This window comes from Phacochoerus africanus, chromosome 8 (genome assembly GCF_016906955.1).
Source record: "Phacochoerus africanus isolate WHEZ1 chromosome 8, ROS_Pafr_v1, whole genome shotgun sequence".
NCBI classification, from domain to species: Eukaryota; Metazoa; Chordata; class Mammalia; order Artiodactyla; family Suidae; genus Phacochoerus; species Phacochoerus africanus.
The window spans coordinates 34,196,608-34,214,988 of record NC_062551.1 but is presented as its reverse complement, the minus strand read 5'-3'; the positions used below and the strand labels follow the sequence as shown (position 1 = coordinate 34,214,988).

General features: G+C 47.8%; 1 long non-coding RNA gene across 1 annotated transcript in view; it reads left to right on the top strand.

Annotated features, from left to right (window-relative positions):
• Window positions 1–450: 450 nt before the first annotated feature.
• LOC125133534 (uncharacterized) overlaps window positions 451–18,381 on the top strand; it is a 32,389-nt gene continuing 14,458 nt past the window's right edge. The window contains exons 1-2 of the long non-coding RNA XR_007136456.1: window positions 451–518; window positions 801–963. This is a non-coding gene — a long non-coding RNA (uncharacterized LOC125133534). The remainder of the gene's footprint in view (window positions 519–800; window positions 964–18,381) is intronic.

The following is an 18,381-nucleotide window of genomic DNA, read 5'->3' as shown; positions in this document are numbered from 1 at the left end:
GCATGCATGCACGCATTGTATCCTTAAGGTCTGTTCCTAAAGACGAGTTCAACAAATACCGGTTAAATGAATGCAGGCAGGCATCAACCGCATTTCCCTCACCGAGCTCTGGGCTTGGCACCTCCCAGGCCCTCAGCACATAGTTGCTGAATTAACGAAGGAACTAATGCAGGGGTGATGACACGGACTTCGCCGGGGGAGGTGTCCGCCGTGGCCGCCCAGCTCGGACAGCCCGGGACTGTGCCATTCAATCGCCGGCGCCCCTGCCCCCTCCCGTGCGCGCTCTAACGCGGAGCAGATGGCGGGGGCGGCGCTGGCGGCGGGGGCGGCGCGGGCGGGCGGGGCAGGGCTCTGCGCCCAGGCGGCGGCAGCCGGGCCTGATTAGGGCCCCCTCCCGCTGGCGGCCGCTGCCGCTTTGAAGTGAGCCGCTGCCGGGCCGCTCCGGCCGCCTGGCCGTCCCTGCCGCCAGGCCGTCGGTCCGGGGCTGGCGGCGGGGCTGGCGGCGCGTGTTTATCCAGGTGCGGGCTGGGGGCTGGGCGCGGGATCCTCTTTCCTCCAGGCCCATCTGGGACTTCAAAGCGCAGCGCGGGGCTCAAAGGCGGCCTGGGGTGGGGGTGGGGGACGGGGTGGGGGACAGGCGGGTGCACGGGCCTCCTGAGCTCATCCCTGGCCCCAGCCCACGGGCGGCTCCTGCAAGGCTGTCCCCCACCTCCCAACCCCAGAGAGCGCTTTATTGAGCGCCTACTGTTTGCCAGGAGCGGCGTGTGTCAGATTTCCTAACGTCTCACTACAATCTGCAGAGACAGGCCAGACTATGATTCCCATTTTACCGGTGAGGAAACGGAGGCTCAGAAAGTCAAGGACTTGCCCAGCACCGATGCTGCCCGCCGCCCAGCGTCTGTCTGTATCTCTGCCTTTGGGAGCAGCCCTCTTCCAGCTCTGTCTGTGGCGGGGCCTTTCCAGGTATTGTCACCATGGTTACAGTTGATTGTAAAAGCAGTGGTTGGGAGTTCTGGTCGTGGCTCAGCAGTTAAGGAACCCAACTGCCGTCTATGAGGACGTAAGTTCGATCCCTGGCCTCGCTCAGTGGGTTAAGGATTCTGCGTTGCCATCAGCTGTGGTGTAGGTTACAGACGTGGCTCAGAGCCCGCGTTGCTGTGGCCCTGGCGTAGGCTGGCGGCTACAGCTCTGATTGGACCCCTAGCCTGGGAACCTCCATATGCCTCCGCAGGTGTGGCCCTAAAAAGAGAGATAGACAAAAAAATATAAAAATAAAAGCAGTGGTTGGGAGTTCCCTCCCTGGCTCAGTGGTAAGAAACTGACTCCATGAGGACGCTGGTTCTAGCCCTGGCCTTGCTCAGTGGGTTAAGGATCCAGGGTGGCCATGAGCTGTGGTGTAAGTGGCAGACATGGCTTGGATCTTGCTTTGCTGTGGCTGTGGTGTAAGCCTGCAGCTACAGCTCTAATTCGACCCCTCGCCTGGAAACATCCATAAACTATGAGCGCAGCCCTAAAAAGACCATAATAATAATAATAATAATAATAGCAGCGGCTGGCATATCTTGAGCCCCTAACATGTGCCAGGTGAGTGCCAGGCCTGTGCCAGTGCTCCAGTCTGCTCACACCACCCCGTGAGGCGGGACATTGTTGTCCTCATTTCAGAGAGGTGACCACAGCTAATGAAGGCCTAGGGCCAGTGGACTGCAGAGTTCTCCCTCTGCCCATCAGATTCTACCCTGCTTCCTCCAAGGAGCCTTCCCAGGTAGTCCCAGCTCAGGGTTCTGTTGGTCAGCAGAATAGCTCTTAGGGCCTAGCCGTCTCCACCCGCCATACATCTCATCCTGTTACTCAGGCTCCAGCAGCAATGGGGCTCTTGTTAGAAATGCAGAATCTCAGGCCCGCCCCAGGCCTGCAAGATGAAAGCTGGATTTGAAAAGGTTCCCAGTGAATTGGACATGCATGAAAGTTTGAGGAGCCCTGGATTATCAGGACATTTTGGCTAAAAGTCTGCTATTGTCACTATGCGGGAAGCTGTCTTTGGGAAGCGGTTCCTCCTGCATCAGAGCGGGAGTTCGTCAAGCCAAGAGCTGAGCCTCCTCCATCAGACCAGAAGCGATTCCGGGCCAGTGGCCACACTTCCCTGGGCAGACTGGGATCTCTCCAAGGACAGGTGTTGGTCCTCCCCCACCGTACTGGAAATTTAGCAGAAGCCGAGGTGGGTTTTGGTTCCAGACCAGGAGTTTGCCTGAAGCTTGGAGTGCCTCCCTCATCTGATTAGAAGTCTCCAGGCTCCCTTGTGACTCTTTGTGGGGGGGGGGGGTGCAGGGGGTGCGGGGGGTTGGGAGCCTGCAAGGAGAGGTGTCAAATGTTCATGCCTTTCCAGAGAGGAGGGAGGCCCAGGGAGGACGTACATCTTGATGGCGCGATCCTCACGACCTGCTTCCTGGCCCAGGGTGTGCCTCTCTGAGGGTCCTGGAGGGGTGCAGTAGGGGAAGAGGACAGATGCCAGCCCCAGCAGGGCCATGTATGTTGCCTGACACCAGGCCTCTCTGGGCAAACATTTGTCCTTGTGTGTCGCTGAGGGACCATTTAGACGCAGGAGCGAGCCTGTTGGCAGCGGGTGGGTATTTTTAGAGCTTTGACTGACAGCCCTTTATTAAGCTGTTGCTGCCTCTGTCCTGGCCCCCAGCCCCTTCTGGCCCTGCTGAAAAAGCAAGCGCATTGTCATTTTGTTAAGAAGAGGATCCTGGCAGCCCTTCCTAGGTCCCTCACCCACAGGACAGGCTATTTCTCGCCGTGTCTGGGGTCCAGGCACCCCTGCTGGCACTTCCAGCAAGCCCCGCAGCCTGACCCTTCACACATCTGGCAGTGATAAATGGCTTCAGCGTCGCTGCCATCACCTTGCACCCTCTGATCCCGCTCACTTTGTTCTCCCTTTAAAGCCAGTGGGCGGGTTGAGGAGGGGGGGCTCTCTCTCTTCTTCCCCTTCTCCATCAGCCGTCTCCTGGATACTTGCCGGCCTGTGCTCTGATACCACTTGAAAGGGACCGCGACACTCAGTTATCTGGTCTGGGAAGTCCGACCATGAGTTGTCTGTGCTGACTGGTGGAGTATGTGGGGCGAGAGAGCATGCCTGTGTGTGGATGCCTGTATATGCTCGTGTGTGTGTGTGTGTGTGGATATGTAGATCTGGGAATGCATCACTATGTGTGCCTTTGAATGACTATAGCTTCATAATGCATCTCTATCTCCAGTAGGGCAAGATTGCCTCATTCCCACTGGATCCACAAACATCCTCTGTTCTTTAAAAACTTCTTCTTGATAATCCAGGAGTCCCACTCTTAGGAAAGTGCCCCACCAATGTGTGCGTAAATGTGGGTCAAAAAACAAGAAACAGGAGTACCCATTGTGGCTCAGTGGTTAACGAATCTGACTAGCATCCATGAGGACGCAGGTTCAATCCCTGGCCTCGCTCAGTGGGTTAAGGATCCAGCATTGCCATGAGCTGTGGTGTAGGTCACAGACGTGGCTTGGATCTGATGTTGCTGTGGTTATGGTGTAGGCTGGCGGCTACAGCTCTGATTGGACCCTCTATCCTGGAAACCTCCTTATGCTGTGGGTGTGACGCTAAAAAGACAAAAGACAAAAGACAAAAAAAAAAAAACCTACCAAAATGCTATTTCAGTGTCTCCAAGCTGGAAACTACTCAAATGCCTGTGAACAGTAGGTTAGATCAATAAAGGGTGAGATAGCCCTATAGTGAAATACTACACAGAAATGAGAATCAATGAGTGACAGCTCAGGCAACGACATGGAAGAATTGTACAATCATGGTGTTGAGTGAGAGGCCAGATACAAAAGAGCATCTATGGTAAGGCATAAGGAGTTTAAAACCAGGCAAATCGGGTTGATTAAGATAGAAGCCAGGAGAATGGTTATCCTTAAAGGTGGTAGTGACTGCAGGAGGGTAACAGGGAGGTCTTCTGAAAAAATTTTCTGTTTCTTGATCTGAGTCTCGGTGAAATGGTATGCTTCGCTTTTTAAAACTTCGTTGCGGGGGTTCCTGCAGTGGCACAGTGGGTTCAGAATCCGACACTGCCATAGCTGTGACATAGGCTGCACCTCTGGCTTGGATTAGATCCATGGCCTGGGAACTTCCATATGCCTTGGGTACAACAAACACACACACAAACAACTTTATTGAATTGTACCCTTCTAACTTGCGCATTTTCCTGAGTGTATGCTATTTCTTGTATTACAGTCCTTCTGCCATAGGATTTTTAGAATCAGTTTAGTCAGTTCGATACAAAATGCTGTTGGGATCTTAGTTGGAATTTGTGTTGTATTATGGATTAATTTGGAAAGATCTGCCCTCTTTACAACACTGGTTCTTTTCCTCCATGAACATGGTATATCTCCACTTTGGATGGACCTTTACAGCTCCTCCATAAAGTGGTGTGGTTTTCTCCACAGTCCTGCGAAATCCTGAGTTTGTGCCTTGTGTGTCATTGCTGTTTGAAGGGGATTTTTTTTCTTTTATGTTTTCAAGTCTTTTTAAAAAATTGTGGTAAAATACACATAGAATTTACCATCTTAAATTTATACACTGTCAAGTATATGGTTCAGTGGTATTGAGCTCATCCACATTGCTGTGCCACCATCACCATCATCCATCTCCAGAATGTTTTCACCTTTCCAAACTCAGACTCTGAACCCACTATACACTGGCCCCTTTCCCCAGCTCCAGAAAACCGCCGTTCTATTTACTGTCCCTATGAATGTACCTTTTATATGCCCCTCATATGAGTGGAATCAGACAATATTTACCCTGAAATTGACTGGCTTGTTTCATTAGCATCATGTCTTCAAGGTTCACCCACGTTGTAGCACATGTCAGAATCTCATTCCTTTCTAAGGCCAATTCTATTGGGTGTATAGATGGCCTTTTGTTTATCCATTCATCCATCTGCAGACTGGGTTGTTTCTCTTTTTTTGGCCATTGTGGATTATGCTGCCATAAACCTGGTGTATCTCTTTGAGTCTCTACTTTCAATTCTTTTGGGTGGATGCCCAGAGATGGGATTGCCAGATCATATGGTAATTCTCGGTTTCATTTGTTGAGAAACTGCCCCACTGTTTGCCCATAGTGGCGGCACCATTTTCCTTCAAATTAATTTTGCTGGTCGGAAGGAAAGCTATTGGGTTTTTGAAAATGAATCTCTCAATTTGTGTGCACATTCCTGAGCATGTACATGCATTTTGTGTGTGTGTGTGTGTGTGTGTGTGTGTAGAGGTCACCCTAACAAGAGCATGGCCTTTAGACAACTTAGAATAATTCTGGCTGCACAGCACAGAAACCCCACATCAAACTGGCTCAAGAGCCAGGAGCTTTATTATTGCACCCACCCAGGAGTCTAGAGGTAAGATGGGCTTTGGCCATGATAATCGGCGGCTCAAAGATATAGTTCTTTCTGTCTCTCTACCCTGTCATCCTCAGAGCCAGATGGTTGTAAAGGGACTGCCTGTGATAAGAGGAGCCACAGGCTTCTTTGGCCATGTCCAGCAGGACAGAGAAAGCTCCCTCCTAACCACAAACTAAGGCTTTCTTCCTTTGCAAAGATATGACCCCAGCGGTCCAAAGGCAGGCCTCTGAAGGAAGGTGCAGGTGCAGGTGCAGGCCATCAGCAGCAAGGCAGAAGCTGGAAGTGGGGAACAGCGGCACAGACATGGGGACAGGCCCCCGAGGGGGTCTTGCGGAGCCCAGGGCTGTCCACGACAAGAGTGTCGAGGAACTCAGAGCCTATTCTGCAAGCTCAGGCTGGCTGCTCTCACACACTTGCAACAATATGTGGCTATAAGGCAGCCTCTCTTCCTGTACCTCACACTTTGTCAGTGAGGAAACTTCACAGAAGCCCCAGCCCGTTTCCCCTCAGGTCTTAGAATCTCATCCCATGTGGATCCAGAGGTGAGGGGAGATGGACTCACCACGGCTGGAAGACTGATCTAATGAGGACACGTTCCCTGGGCTTGTGATGACGTGGGGGAGGGCGGGCACCTGTTGAAATGCAGGTGGAACGGAAAAGAGCTGAGACTGAGTCTTGCCTTCCAATTGTTCTGTCCTGATCTCCAAGGCCCACAATTAATTGCTCTTTGGGGTTTGAGAGTGTGTAAGGGTTTGTGCTGCATGCTTTTGTGTGTGTGTGTGTGTGTGTGGCCACAAAGTTAGGGAAGACTTCCTGCAGGAAGTGGATCAGCCGTACAGGAGGGAGAGAAGGAGCACACTTCTGGACTGGGGGGAAGGTGGGCCAGAGGAGGCACCTGGAATGAGCAGAGGCATCTCTACATTTGGCCGAGAAAATGCTGCTCACACTAGCTGGGTCTTGTGTCTGTACATGTCTTTCTTGCATGGATGAGCAGGCCTTTCAGTGCAGCTCAAGTCTGAATTGGTGGTCCTTTCGTTCATTCAGCAGATACATTTTGTCTTTTGCCTTTTTAGGGCCACACCCACAGCATATGGAGGTTCCCAGGCTAGGGGTCAAATGGGAGCTATAGGTGTCAGCCATAGCCACAGCCACAGCAATGCAGGATCCGAGCTGTGTCTGCGACCTACACCACAGCTCACGGCAATGCCAGATCCTTAACCCAATGAGTGAGGCCAGGGATCGAACCCGCAACCTCATGGTTCCTAGTCAGATTCGTTTCTGCTGCACCATGATGGGAACTCCGGGCTGGACCTTCGGCACCCACGGCTGGTGCTTCCAGCCCCCTCCTTCCCTGCATCCTCCAGCTATGTGACTGCTTTTTTTCTCTTGCCCTAAGGAAAATAGGTTTTATTCACTAATATGAAAACCTTTGTGTGTTTACATCTGCACATTTGTAAATGCAAAAACGTACTCATGAACACTATGTTTGTTGATGCATTTTTCTACTTTATTGCTTGATCTTCCTCACTCTGTTCTCCCCCTCCTTCCCAACTCATGTTTGCAAACTAAAAGCATATTTCCAGGTCTCCATCTATTCTCACGTAGCCGCAAATGCACGTCTCACACACACAGGCACAGACATGTACACACGTGCTATTAGAGGGTCACCTCCACCATTGTGTATATTACCCGAATGAGATATCATGGGCACGTCTCTTCATTTTGCTTTTCTCCTCTGGTGGTGTGGAAACCCCAGGCTGAGGACGAGTCTAGGCTGTGCTGTGCTGTCATTCCGTCAGTCATTTTCCACTGAGGGACACTCAGGCTGTGCATTCATTAAAGTGAGTGAAGCTCTGCTTTAGCCACAAGGAAGCGGTGAGATTGCAGCCCCCAAACACAGCAAAAGTTTATCTCTTGCAGTTACCCGGTGGCCTGGTAGTGAAGGATTCCATGTAGTCCCTGCTGTGGTGTGAGTTCAATCCCTGGCCCAGGAACATCTGCCTGTGGTGGGCATGGCCCCCCCCCCAAAAAAAAGTTTATTTCTTGTTCCTGTCCCCAGGCAGTGAGATTGGGAAACCCTGGGATGGTGTTCTCCAAACAGGGAGTCCAGCTTCGGGTGGTCACCGCAGAGGGGAAGAAAGAGAAGGGGGGCTGGGTCGTGGGCTTTATGGCCACACATCACTTCTTCCCCCCAGTCTGTTAGCTGGAACCCCGTCACATGGTCCCAACCAAGCTTCGAGGGCTGTTAGGAAACCAGGTCTTTCTTGTGTGTCAGTCTGTCATGCTTTCTTTTGAGAATTTTTTTGCCATTATTATTATTTTTTTGTCTTTTTTTTTTTGTCTTTAAGAGCTGAACCCCTTGATCACTTGGCACATGGAGGTTCCCAGGCTAGGGGTCCAATCGAAGTTGCAGCTGCCAGCCTACACCACAGCCATAGCAACACAGGATCCGAGCTGCATCTGCAGCCTACACCACAGCACGGCAACGCCGGATCCTTAACCCACGGAGCGAGGCCAGGGATCAAACCCTTGTCCCCATGGACACCAATCGGGCTCACCAACCACTGAGCCACAAGGGGAACTCCTTTTTGCCATTGGTAATAATAATTCAATAAACATCTTTTGTCATTTGTCCTTAGGATAGGGTAGTATAATTTCTATCAAATGGAGTTCCAGGGTTAGGTTTGCCAGGTCAAAGAAGATTGAGAGTTATTTTTAAATGCAAAATGTTCATGGAATGCCTGAAGTTCTAATTGGTGGGGCCACATTTTCTCTCAAAAAGACAGTAATAATTTACATGTTCACCATCGACGGAGGAACATGGCTTTTCCCTAAACCCCTGCCAGCCAGTGCATTCTTGTTCTTTTAAATATTCCTCTGCGACATCTCATTGTCAGTTTAATTTGCATTTCCCTGACCGCTAATGAGTGTGAGCATCTTTTCATTTGTTTGTGGCCGTTTGGCTTCATTCTTTTGTGAATTGCCTATTCATGTCCTTTGCCATCATTTCTTTTGGGTTGTTTGCCCTTTTCTCTTCACTTTGTAAGAGCCCTTTGTATATGATGGATGGTAACCCCTTGTCCTCTGCATCACAAATATTTTCTTCCGAATTTATTGTTTGTCTATTAACTTTGCTTGTGGCATCTTTTGCCTTTCAAAAGGTGAACATTTTATGTAGTCACATGCGTCTGTCTTTTTAATTTCTGTGTCTTGGGTTTGCATTCTTGGAAGGTCACTCCTGACTCGGGTCCTTTAAGAAGCTACTCTCCCTTCCTGGGCTGTGAGCTGGACGAGGTGACCCTCCTCCCCTGTCCTGGGTATTTGCAGCCACCCCTGCTCCTTCTGACCTTGAGAGGACCAAGGGCCCAGACTTGATTCCTACAAGACTTCCCAGGCTTTTGGTGGCTGAGCAGTTGGGGCCATACAGATGGAGGTTAGGGAGGCGGTATGATCTGGGTCCTGGGCTTGGAATCTGAGAGCCTGGCTAACAGAACTGGTTTTTGAGTTGCCTGCGTAACCTTGACTGGATCACTTGGCCTCTTTGGCCCTCGGTTGCCTCACCTGTAACATGGGACATAGCCCTTTCCCCCCTGTGGATGTCTGATGGTCAAATGGAGTCAGGCACTCTGCAGGCTTTGAAACGCTATTCAGAGGTTGAGATGCAATTTCTGAGTCTTGACAAGGAGTGACTTGACATGCATCATCTCATTTAATCCTCAGCCATCCTAGGTCATAGCTATTGGTACTCTCTTCTTAGAAATTAAGGAACATAGGCCCAGAGTGGGTAAGTGACATGGCCGTGGTGGCACAGCAGATAAATTGCAAAGCAAAGATTCCAGAATTTGATATTCCTAATCCTTGTGTGTGTGTGTGTGTGTGTGTGTGAGTGAGAGAGAGAGATAAGCTGGTGAGGAGAATGTTATAGTATTTTATTTTATTTATTTATTTTCTTTTTATGGCCACATCTGCAGCATATAGAAGTTCCTGGGCTAGGGGTCAAACTGGAGCTATCTATAGCTGCGGTCCTACACCACAGCCACAGCAACATAGGATCTGAGCCACACCTGCGACCTACACCACAGCTTGCAACAGTGCCAGGTTCTCAACCCACTGAGTGAGGCCAGGGATCAAACCCACATCCTCATGGAAGCTATGTTAGGTTCTTAACCTACTGAGCTACAACGTGAATTCCACATCACAGTATTTTAGAGGGACTATGCAGAGCTTGAAGTTCAATGTGAAAAGCGTGGGACATGCTGTTAAACACTCTGGTTATTTTCTGGGAGGACCGTCTTCCTGACATTCAAAGTTATTAAAACCTGCCAAAGCGGACAAGGGTAGCGTCTAAGCAAGACTGGGACGAAGAAGGAGGCCTGAGGGGCTGATCGCAATGCTGAGGGAGTGGAGCATGGGCTGCGAGAGGCACCGAGGCACCACGGGTCTGGGGCTCATGAGGCTGAGGTGGCTCTGAGGGGCAGGAGCAGGGACAGGGGCTGCAACCTACGCCCCAGCTCACGGGCAACGCCAGATCCTTAACCCACTGCGCAAGGCCAGGGATTGAACCTGCATCCTCATGGATACTAGTTGGATTTGTTACCACTGAGCCATGATGGGAACTCCAGGATCACATTTTAAACATCATCGATTTGGTCCATTCCTTTCTATTTTACAAATGAGGAATCATATGGAAAATTGTTGATGATCATACAAGTGCAATCGCCCCCATCCCACACCCTACCAACTCTTTTTATGTCATAAAAATCAACTTTAGAATAGAAAAAAAAAAGCAAAGTTGGAAAATCTCTGCAATATATATGAAAAGCAAAATATGAATATCTTTAAACAGACTGGTGGTTGCCAAGGGCTGAGGGAGGGAAGGGATGGATTGGGAGTTTGGGATTAGCAGATGCAAACGATTATATACAGAACAGATAAACAATAAAGTCCTACTGTCTCGCACTGAGAACTATAGTCAGGGAGTTCCCGTTGTGGCGCAGTGGTTAACGAATCCGACTAGGAACCATGAGGTTGCGGGTTTGATCCCCGGCCTTGCTTAGTGGGTTAAGGATCCGGCGTTGCTGTGAGCTGTGTGTGGTCTAGGTCGCAGACGAGGCTCAGATCCTGCATTGCTGTGGCTCTGGCGTAGGCCGGTGGCTACAGCTCCGATTGGACCCCTAGCCTGGGAACCTCCATGTGCCGCGGGAATGGCCCAAGAAATGGCGAAGAGACAAAAAAAAAAAAAAAAAAGAACTATAGTCAATATCCTGTGATAAACCATAAAGGAAAAGAATATGAAAGAGAATGGATATATATATAACTGAACCACTTTGCTGTACCGTAGAAATGAACACAACATTGTCAATCAACTGTACTTTAATAAAATAAGTTGAAATAAATAAATATGCAAAAATAAATCCAGTGTCCTCAGCAGAAAGAAAAAATAGGCAAAAGACATGAACAGGCAACTTAGGAAAGAAACATGGACGGCTGATTCGTATGAAACAAGTTGTTCAATCTTACTAAAAAAAAATGAAAGAAATGAATGAATATCTATAATAAGCTATGATTTCTTTGCATATCAGTTTGCCCTCAACTAGCAATTAAAATAATTGATAGTATCCAGCGCCTGGAAGGAAAACTGACCCTTTGTACTGTTGGAGCGGGAATTAATTGGATGGAGGGCACTTAGAAAATGTGAATCGAGATGGAAAATGGGCCTGATCTTTGACGCCGAAGTCCCACTTCTGTAAAATGGGGACAATAAAAGTCCCTATTTCAATTAATTGCTGCAAGGCTCCAGTGAGCTATTCCATAAAAAGCATTTAATGCAGTGCCTGGCAGAAAGGGCTTGAGAAATGGGAGTTATAACTAGGAATTTGTCCTGGAACCGAAGCTCCGACGTGCAGAGTGATGTGTATACAGAAGATGATCCCTGAAGCTTTGTTTTCAACAGGAAAAAAGTTGGAAAAAAATTGACTGCTCATCAAGAATTAAGGAGGCTTATTCCACGAGGGCAATGCTCTCTGCCATTGCAGGATGAACCAGAAAAAGATCTGAAGGTCCTTGACCGACACTCTTTCTTTCTTTCTTTTTTTTTTTTCTAGGGCTGCGGCTGCAGCATATGGAAGTTCCCAGGCTGGGGGTCAAGTCCGAGCTGCAAGATGCCAGCCTGCACCATGGCCACCTCAACACAGGATCTGAGCCGAATCTGCAGTCGGCACAGAAACTTGCAGCAACGCAGGATCCTTAACCCGCTGAGTGAGGCCAGGGATCAAGTCTGCATTCTCATGGGTACTAATCAGGTTCTTAAGCCACTGAGCCACAATGGTAACTCCCCAACACTGTTTCTTGAGCTGGATACTGATGACAGATGTGTTTACTTTGTGCAATTTGTCAGGCTATATCCTTGTGATTTGTGCCTTTTTTCTGTATATATGTTCAACAAAGATTAAAAATCTCCCACCAGCATTAGAGTATGATCTCATCTAAATAAATATGTACACATATGTACATAAAAACAGGGACATTTATTTTTTATTTTTTTGGTCTTTTGCCTTTTCTAGGGCCACTCTCACGGCATATGGAGGTTCCCAGGCTAGGGGTCGAATCGGAGCTGTAGCCACTGGCCTATGCCAGAGCCACAGCAACGTGGGATCCTTAACCCACTGAGCAAGGGCAGGGATTGAACCCACAACCTCATGGTTCCTAGTCGGATTTGTTAACCACAGCACCACGACGGGAACTCCTGGCCTTTCTCAGTGGGTTAAGGAGGCAGCATTGCCACAAGCTGGGGCATAGCTGCCCAGAAGGAAGACAGTCTTTCAGTGTGTGGGGGCACTAGAACAGGAAATGCAGTTTACCCTTATGTCTCCTTTTCTCCAAGAAGCTGGAAGCTCAAGAAGGCTGAGCGCCATTCTCATCCACCCATGAACTCTCCCTGCTGCCAAGCACATCATGGGGGTATGTGGGTTGCATTTCATGGAGTCCATGTAATGACCTCTGTTTTAGCCAAATCAATCTGTCTGTCTGTCTGTCTATCTGTCTGTCTGTCTGTCTGTCTGTCTGTCTATCTATCTATCTATCTATCTATCTATCTATCTATCTATCTATCTATCTATCTATCTTCTTTACATGGCCACACCTGCGGCATATGGAAGTTCCCGGGGCCAGGGGTTGAATTGGAGCAGCAGCTGCCGGTCTACACCACAGCCATGACAATACCAGATCCAGCCGCATCTGCAACTCAGGCTTCAGCTTGCAGCAACGCTGGATCCTTAACCCACTGAGCAGGGCCAGGGATTGAACCCACATCCTCACGGAGACAACGTTGAGTCCTTAACCCACTGAACCACCATGGGAACTCCTTAGCCAAATCTCTTTAAGTTTTAGGTGACAAACAGTTCAAATCAACAGAAACGAAAATTGGGAATTTATTGCCTCTCATGTAACGCCTCTCATGTGGGAGTATTTTTGCTTCAGGTATGGCTGGATTCTGTTGCATAACAGATGCCATCAGGTCTTTCTCTCTGTCTCTTGGTATTGCCATCTTTTTTCTTTTCTTTATTTTGAGCTTATTCTTTCTTTTTAAGTTTTAAGTATAGTTTTTTTTTTAAATTAAGAATAGTTAATTTACAAAGTTGTAACAATTTCTGTTGTACAACAAAGTGACCCAGTCACACATATACACATATCCATTCTCTCTCAGAATCTTTTCCCACATAGATGATCAAAGAACACTAGGTAGAGTTGTCTGTGCTATACCCCAGGTCCCCGTTGGCCAGTCATTCCATATACCTCAGTGTACATATGCCAATCCCAAACCCCCAGTTCATCCCTCCCACCCCCACCTGTCCCCTTTGTTAACCATAAATTTTTCAAAGTCTGTAAGTTTGTTTCTGTTCTGCAAAAAAGTTCATTTGTATCCTTTCTTTTTAGATTCTACATATAGGTGATATCATATGATGTTTGTCTTTCACTGACGAACTTCACTTAGTGCAGTAGTTTCTAGGTCCATCCACGTTGCTGCTAAAGGCATTGTTTCATTCTTTTTTATGGCTGAGTAATATTCCATTATATATGTACCACATCTCCTTCCTTTCTTCCTTCCTTTCTTTCTTTCTTTCTTTCTTTCTTTCTTTCTTTCTTTCTTTCTTTCTTTCTTTCTTTCTTTCTTTCCTTCCTTCCTTCCTTCCTTCCTTCCTTCCTTCCTTCCTTCCTTCCTTCCTTCCTTCCTTCCTTCCTTTTTCTTTTTTCTTTCTTTCTTTCCTTCTCTCTCTTTCATTCCTCCCTCCCTTGCTCCCTTCCTTCCTTCCTTCTTCTTTTTGAAAAAGAATGTGTATATATACATCCTTTAGACTGTATCAGTCTAAAGACTGGGTCACTTTGCTGTACAGCAGAAATTGACAGAACATTGTAAATCAACTATAAAAAAGAAAACAATAAAAACTCTCCATCTTTTTTCCATGCTTTCTTCAACTTAGCCTTATTCTCAGGCAGATTCTCATGAGGTGGCAAACCTGGTCCCCAGCAGCCCTAGGCTGATATCTTACTAGTTTAGCAGCCCCAGTAGAAAGCAAATATACTCATTTCCCAATGATTCCATCCAGCCTCCTGCAACAGGCCCTTATTGGTCCAACTTTGAGCCAATCATCGGCCAGGAGATGAACGCTCTGATTGGCCAGCCCAGATCACTGGGCTCAATCCCATAAAGCTCCACGTGGCTGAGACTGGCTCCTCAAAGAAAATCAAAGTTGCTGGAATTACACATGTTATCCGAGCAAAACTAACAAACATGTATCCACCCACACTGACATCAGACCTTTGGGTTTCCCTGCTTTGGGGGACCAGGACGAGCCAGTAGCTCTGAGCCCACAATTAAAATCCTTTTAAGGAAGGACCCATGGCTCCCACCTCCGGAGACTCGCCCTGAGTGGGGCCATGAAAGGAAAGAACAGGGAAAGCCAGCCATCCCTCCCCTCTGGGGCTGCTGGTGCCAAGTTTCTGGCTGAGCTTCTCTTAGAAGACTGGATCACAAAGCTCTGGAAATGGGTGTTTGGGATGGAAACACAGACACACAGTTAATTACGGCGTCCTGCTCGGCGCCACCCTAATTAAGGCAGTTCCCTGGTGGAGGCCAAGATTTAATGCTCTCTTTTATAGAGTTTGGTGGCAAGAGGGCGGCCCTGTCCTCTCCCCCGCTTCTGATGCATCCCTATCTGGCTGGTTGAGAACCCCGTGGAGAGGGTGGCCTGGCCGGCTGGCAAGTAAACAAGAAAGGCTGTCTAAGCCCCATTGGAGCGACATAGCCGCCCGCCCAGAACAGGGGACAGGGACAAGTGGGAGGCCATGTGAGGGGCAGAAATGTCAATCCCGGCCGTCTCCTACTGGTAGGTTGTGGCGGGGCTGAAGTGTCCCACCTTGAATGGAAGTGTCAGGACTTTCTTGGCTCTGGGACCCTCCAGGAAGTGGGAAATGACTCCCAGAAGGCAGTAGAACCCTGGCTGGCCAGCCCCACAGTCAGCTCCTGATGCCTGGCTTCATGACTGCTCCCCAGTAAAATAAAGCAAGGAGGGCAGAGCTACTGCCAAAACAATATGTGAAAAGGAGTTTCTTTTGAAACTTCTTTTTGAAACCAAACAGAATTTCCCTCTACTCTCCACAGTATAGAATTTTCCAGTCCACTAGTATAGATTTCACTGAATCACAGAGCTGGCAGGGACACAAAAGTCATTTCATATAATAGATGAAGAAATTGAGGCCAAAAGAGAAGTGATTTTCTGAAGATCCCAGAGAGGGTTAGGTTAGTGTAGATGACAGCTGGCAAAGAGCTCTCACTTTGAGTGTGAGTGCTGGCCAGTTGGGCAGCTGGAGGCTGATGATATGATTCTGAGGTCTTCCTGTTCGGTGGGGAACAGACCCTTGATCGATTAATGATGTCTGTCATGGGCAGTTGTGGGAATGTGGTGGTGGATATGCCAGTTTTCTGTCATCTCTGCCTAGATGTCAGAGGGATGCTCTGAGACAGGCCCTGGAAATAGGCCTTCTTGGAGTGTTTTGGCAAGACCAAGAAGAGGAAAATCCAAAGAAGTTTGCTGGAGTTCCTGTTGTGGCTCAGTGGATTAAGCACTTGACATGGTATCTGTGAGGATGTGGGTTTGAGCCTTGGCCTTGGCCACTGGGTTAAGGATTTGGCGTTGCCACAAGCTGCAGCACAGGTCACAGATGTGGCTCAGATCCGGTGTTGGTGTGGCTGTGGCGTAGGCCGGCAGCTGCAGCTGCAGCTGCAGCTCCAATTCAACCCCTAGCCTGGGAACTTCTGTATGCCGCAGGTATGGCTGTAACCAACAAGAACCACAAACGAAAACGGGTTTTGCTGAGAGAGACGTGACATCGGTAAATCTCCTCAATACCTACCATCAAGTTACCATGAGGGATGGATGGTCGGGGTTGCACAATGGGAATTCCCAAGGTTTTTCGCTTTAAGAAATCTTCTGATGAAACTCGGGCTATGTCTCTGCAGCCTTGCCTGCCCCCAGAGCTGTGAGTCCCCTGGGCCTGTCCCTTTCCTTGAGGGGATACGGGTCAGTGGTCCTGGTGGTTCTAAGACACTTGGAAGAGCTGGGACTTGTGTGGCACCATCAATCGGGGATGCTGGACTGAGGATGGAGTGCTTGAGCCAAAAGGCCGGAGCTGGAGGCCTGAGTGTCCGGATACCTAAATTCCCCCCTGCCTCTGCTATCACGACTCCAACCTGGAACCAGTCTCTTCCTCTGATGAGCTTCATCTACACAGTGAATGGGGGTCCCAGTGGTCTCATGGGTTCCTACAAGCTCTCACACTTGACCAAATAATCTATTTTTTTTTAATTATGATAAGGTACTCATAATATAAAATTAACCATTTCAATGGCTTTTTTTTTGCAATAGTCTTTAAAAATTTTAAATTAAAGTATAGTGATAATTTCTGCTGTATAGCAAGATGACCCAGTCATACACACACACACACACACACACACACACACATATTCCCTTTCTTATATTATTTTCCATCATGGTCTCTCCCAAGAGATTGGATAGACTTCCCTGTGCTGTACAGTAGGACTTCATTGCTTACCCATTCTAAATGGAATAGTTTGCATCTACTAACCCCAAACTCCCACTCCCTGCCCCCCATCCCCTGGCATTTCAACCACTTTAAGTGCCTTGTTCTGAGATATTAAATATATTCACATTATTGTGCAACCATGAACCTCCAGAACCTTTTCATCTTACCCAATTTCAATTCTGTACACATTACATAATAACTCGAGACTCTCATGTGCCCCTGGCCCCTGGAAACCACCATTCTCCTTTATTTGTTTATTTATTTAATTTTAAAAGATTTTTATTTTTTTTCCCTTATAGCTGGTTTACAGTGTTCTGTCAATTTTCTACTGTACCGCAAGGTGACCCAGTCACACATACATGTATACATTCTACCATTCCCCTTTAAAGTCTCTATGAATTCGACCTATTTTAGGCACTTACATATAGGTGGAATCACATAGTTTTTATCTTTTTGCGATTTGCTTCTTCGCATGTTTTCAAAGATCATTGGTGTTACAGCACGTCAGAATTTTTTTGTTTGTTTGTTTTGTCTTTAGAGGGCCGTACCCAAGGCATATGGAGGTTCCCAGGCTAGGGGATGAATCTGAGCTACAGTTGCCAGCCTACCCCACAGCCACAACAACGCCAGATCCGAGCTGCCTCTGTGACCTACACCACAGCTCACGGCAACGTGGGATCTTAACCCACTGAGCAAGGCCAGGGATCGAACCCCCAGCCTCGTGGTTCCTAATTGGATTTGTTAACCGCTGAGCTACGACAGGAACTCCTAATTGGATTGTTTGTTTCTGGCTTTTCATCTCCTCGAAGGGCTCTGAAAGATTGGTACTAAGGCATGGTAATTTTCTTTTCCAGGTTTGCTGAGGTATAATAAACAAATAAAATACAATGTATTTAAAGCATAGAGCTTGATGGTTTGACATATATAGACACTGTGAAAAGAGTCCTACAGTGAGGTTACTAAACATCCATCACCTCACATGGTTACCTTTTTTTTAAATGTGTGTGTGTGAGAATGTTTAAGATTTACTTTCTTAGCAAATTTCAAGCATATAGTACAGTATTGTTAACTATAATTACCATGCTGTACAATAGATCCTTAGAACTTACTCGACTTGTAGCTAAAACTTTGTACTCTTTCACCAGCCTCTCCCCATTTCCCCCATCCCTCACCCCCTACAACCATCATTGTACTTCCTGTTTCTCTGAGTTCCACTTTTTTTTTCAAGATTCCAGGTATAAGTGAAGTCATACAGTATTTGTTTGTCTCTGTCTAGCTTATTTCATTAGCATAATGTCCTCTAGGTTCATCCATGTTGTCACAAAAGGCAGGATTTCCTCCCTTTTTAAGGCTGAATAGTATTCCGCTGTATATATGCCACTTTTTCCTTAGCCATTCATCCACTGATGGACACTTAGATTGTTTCCACGCCTTGTCTATTGGGATAATGCTGCTATCTCTTCAAGAATGATTTTCATCTCCTTTAGCTATACGGCCAGAAGTGGAATTGCTGGATCATATGGTAATTCTATTTTTAATTTCTCAAGGAACCTTCATACTGTCTTCCATAGTGGCTGCACCAACTTACATCCCCACTAACAGTGCTCAAGGGTTAGGAAGGGGAACTTCTTTTTTTTTTTTTTTTTGGCTTTTGTACTTTTAGGGCCGCACCAGCAGCATATGGAGGTTCCCAGACTAGGGGTCGAATCGGAGCTGTAGCGGCTGGCCTACATACACAACAGCCACAGCAACTCGGGATCCGAGCCTCGTCTGCCACCTACACCACAGCTCACGACAACGCCGGATCCTTAACCCACTTAGCGAGGCCAGGGATTGAACCTGCAACCTCATGGTT